Below are 4,598 nucleotides of genomic sequence, written 5' to 3' on the forward strand. Positions count from 1 at the left end.
CCCCCCCCCCCCCCCCAATTGTAAAATGTAGGGATGCACCAATACTAGTATCCGTGTGGGCTCTCGGGAGGCTATCTGGCTCTCAGGTGGCTAGTGGGACTCTCTGGTGGCGTCCAGTTCCGGGCTCTGTGGTGCCCAGTGCGGCCTCTGTGGTGCCCAGTGTGGGCTCTGTGGGGATCAAGCACTCACCTCCCCTCACTCCTGCCTGCTCCCCTCTCTCTGATCCTCTAGGAGAACTGACACTGCCGCGCTAGGAGGAGGCTGAGGAGCCTCTTACCTAGAGCGGCACAAGGCACGCGGGGACCCCCTCAACTGTGGGTCGCGACCCACCAGGTTGAGAACCACTGCCCTAGGGGTCTGGCGACCATGGTATTGTCAGTAGTGGACTTCCTACAGCAGGAAGTACAGCCCAAAGCCGCGTCCCGGTGGGCTCCGTTACAGGAAATGAGGCAAAATCTCCCCGAGGAGGACACAACGTTCACAACCCTTCACTTTACGACATTTACAACTGCTCCTCCCCCCCCCGTTCTGTAATACGGAAAGTCAGCTCGTGCTTTCATGGCCAACCACCGTCTAGTGTCAGTAGGCTGCGGGAAGCACGGCATTTTGTTGTTCTCGCCTCCGTCTTGTGCGTCCCGTCATCTTTTATCCGTTGTGAAGGAGACGTTAGTCTTCAGTCGACGCATATGCTCTTTTCACTGGCGGCGTCAACGCATGTAAAACATAGCTTGAGTCATACAAACCATCTGCTGTGCGTTTGGCCAAGATGAGTAACGCCGCTGGGTTTTTTTTTGTTGTGTGTGTGTGTCGGGCGCACGCAAAGAATATAAACTTGCCGGTGAAGCCGTATGTCACCGGGACCTGGATGGAGGCCACCATGCCGGGGGACGTGGGAGACGGGAGGGTAGCCGGTGTTATCTGTCGCTGATAAGGCGGATTGACATTGTTAGTCTTCTGTCTCGGGCGGACTCTCGGACCTGTCGGGGGTTTGTGGTGATGTGTACCATACATTCCTCGCTTCCCTTGGTCAGTAGAGTTCCAAGAACGTCTACAGAGTACGAGGACATCCGGTATTATTGATCGTGACGAAAATTGGCGGTCGGTTTAATATAAAGAGTACCTGTCACAGTTATTTAATGTCGTTCCGAAGTTCTGGTGTGCCCTTTCTTTACTGCGAGCCTTCCGGTTGGCTTGGTGGCTTCCTTAGAGGGAACTGGGTGGAGGGTCGTAGCAGAACTCTGACCATGTCCAAAGCTTAATGGGTTTGAGGCCTTCGGGGAAGCTATGGGACATACACTATATTACCAAAAGTATTAGGCCCCTCCCCCAACAAATCATTGGGTTCGGGTGTTCCGTGACATTTCCCGGCTACTTAATATTCCGCGGTCGCCTGTTACTGGGATTATGACAAAGTGGAAGCAACTGGGAACAACAGCAACTCAGCCAGGAAGTGGTCGGCCACGTCACATGACAGAGCGGGGTCAGCGCATGCTGAAGCGCACAGTGCGCAGAAGTCGCCGACTGTTTGCAGAGTCAGTAGCTACAGAATGGGGTGGGGGGGCTTGGGGTTGTTTTTCGCAGGTTGGGCTCCGCCCCTTAGTTCCAGTGAAGGGAACTCTTAAGGCATCAGCACACCAAGACATTTTGGACAACTTTGTGGGAGGAGTTTGGGGACGGCCCCTTCCTGTTCCAACATGACCGCGCACCAGTGCACAAAGCAAGGCCCATAAAGACATGGATGGGGGAGTTTGGGGGGGAGGAACGTGACTGGCCGCACAGAGTCCTGACCTCAACCCCATAGAACACCTTTGGGATGAATTAGAGGCGGAGACTGCGAGCCCCTCCCCCAACATCAGTACCTGACCTCACAAATGCTCCAACATTCCCATAGACACACCCCTAAACCTTGCGGACGCCTTCCCAGGAGAGGCGGAGCTGTTATAGCGGCAAAGGGGCGGAGCCAACCCAACACTGAACCCTACGGACTAAAGACTGGGTTGCCATTGAAGTTCATGTGCGTGTAAAGGCGTCCCAATACTTCTGGCGATGTAGTGTGGCTGTGGTACATGCCGGCACCTGGTAGCTGGGCCCTAGTACAGACTTGCTTCCCAGAGCCGGGGCGGCAAGTAAAACCAGTTACTAGACTGCCGAGGTTTACACAGGAAACGGAACGGCTGTAAAAATCAGAGTCTACCCAGTGTGACCTTTTATCTCGCTACTCACCGATTTCAGCAGGCTTTTCGCAGTGATTGTGGGCGGCACTCGGTACCAGAACGCGCATGAGCATTGCTGCCGGCCAAGAGTCCTGCTTTCCAGATATAAGGGAAGCCTTGAGTGTACGGTTACAGCCAACGGGGTGCCGGCTTTATGAACCCGTATTGCAGGGTCCTCTTAGGCCTCATAGTGACAGAATGTTCGTGTTAGGCCGGATCCCGAGCTCCGGATCTTGTGATGGCCTCCAGGTCCCGTCCCCCCTCCCCCCACCGTGCTCCGCTCATACCGTTTCTTCTCATGTTGTCACTGGTGTGAGTGCGCTAATGGCTCGCGCTCTCCGTGTCTAACGACGTGTAACCGCACGAGGCTTTGAGGCTCTTCACGGGGCCTCCTTCACGGCGATCAGAGCGCATCTCACCACGCTTCCATCCTTCTTCTGAAGCTCCTTTTGATTGTGCGTCTCTCTCTCTCTCTCTTGCAGATAACCCCGCGTGGAAGTTCTTCTCGGCAAATGATGGTCAGAGACCTCTGGAAGAAGTTACATGTGAGTACCCCGGTGTGAGTGAGTGATCTCGGCGTCGTTGGCTCGGGGGGGGGGGGGGGTGGGGGGGGGGGGGGGGGGGGGGGGGGTGTGACCATGTTTCATGTTACAACCTAAATAAAAACGGGGGGCGTGGGTGCGGGGGGGGGGGGGTGTTGAGTAGCTCGGGAGCCATCAGGTTGGGTTTCAGGAGAAGAGATGGGTGAAGGACCCCCGGGTGGGAACAGGTGCTGGAAGGAGAGCAGGAGGTGGGGTAATCTCTGTTGGGTGGTCCGGGTCCCACGACGACCTCAATCTAAGGGAAAGCCATTTTCTTGGAGAACCCGGTCGTAGTGACGCTCGATCACCTGTTAAGGAGGTCATTGGTCTGCTGAGAACATGTGATCGAGCGTCACGGCGACCGGGTTGAGGAGGCCACTGTACTCCAGGCGGATCCAAAGCCAAAAACGTTTGGACGGCGTAGAGAAGGGCGGTGTGGGGTCCGCGTTGGGGAGATCCAGCTTCTCTGTAGGTCATGTGACCACCAACACTGGGGCTATAAGGGGAGGAGAAAATCCAGAATGAGGAGTTGTCACCAGAAATCTTCCAATGGGGACACCTGACTGGGAATAGAGAGATCTTCCAATGGGGACACTTGAGACGGAATGGAGAGATCTTCCAATGGGGACACTTGAGCGGGAATAGAGAAATCTTCCAATGGGGACACCTGACTGGGAATAGAGAGATCTTCCAATGGGGACACTTGAGCGGGAATAGAGAAATCTTCCAATGGGGACACTTGAGAAGGAATAGAGAAATCTTCCAATGGGGACACTTGAGCAGGAATAGAGAAATCTTCCAATGGGGACACTTGAGCGGGAATAGAGAGATCTTCCAATGGGGACACTTGAGCGGGAATAGAGAGATCTTCCAATGGGGACACTTGAGCGGGAATAGAGAGATCTTCCAATGGGGACACTTGAGCGGGAATAGAGAAATCTTCCAATGGGGACACTTGAGCGGGAATGGGGAAATCTTCCAATGGGGACACTTGAGCGGGAGTGGGGAAATCTTCCAATGGGGACACTTGAGCGGGAATAGAGAGATCTTCCAATGGGGACACTTGAGCGTGAATAGAGAAATCTTCCAATGGGGACACTTGAGCGGGAATGGGGAAATCTTTCAATGGGGACACTAGAGCAGGAATGGGGAAATCTTCCAATGGGGACACTTCAGCGGGAATGGGGAAATCTTCCAGTGGGGACACATGGTCTCCAACCCCAAGTGCCTCCCGGTCGAACCCCCACGTGGTCTCGGATCTGGTGTACTGAACCAAGTTGTATAGTGAAAGAGCGTCGTGTATCCATTAATTGCTCAGCTGACAGGAAGTGAGGGAAAATCTCCCCAAGGGGGACACGAGTGGCGGTTAGCGCCGCTCTTCGTGTACTCAGAACAAAATAAAGTGTGTGTTTGGATGGAGTCGGGCTTTAAAATGAAGTTGGACTAGTGCAGGGGTAGGCAACCTCGGCTCTGCGGCTGTGCTGAAACTACAAATCCCATAAGGCATTGCAAGCCACAGAGGCAGAAGCATGATGGGATTTGTAGTTTCAGCACAGCCGGGGAGCCCAAGGCTGCCTACCCCTGGACTGACACGGCGGCACTGTGACGGAGCCGTGTCAGAACGTTTTGCTGAGTGCAGTTCCCATTGTGCCCACTAGGGGCCCCGCTGTGCTTATGGGGGGGCGTGTCATTCTATATAAGCCTGATTGGTATTGGAAGGTCTGTGTCCCTGATTGGTTCCTGCGGGGTGGTGTCCCGGACTCCACAAACCCGGCTGGTGGATGAGGAACGATGAGTCAGAAGC

Source organism: Nanorana parkeri, unplaced genomic scaffold (assembly GCF_000935625.1).
Source record: "Nanorana parkeri isolate BGI_ZX_2015 unplaced genomic scaffold, ASM93562v1 scaffold2721, whole genome shotgun sequence".
Lineage (NCBI taxonomy): Eukaryota > Metazoa > Chordata > Amphibia > Anura > Dicroglossidae > Nanorana > Nanorana parkeri.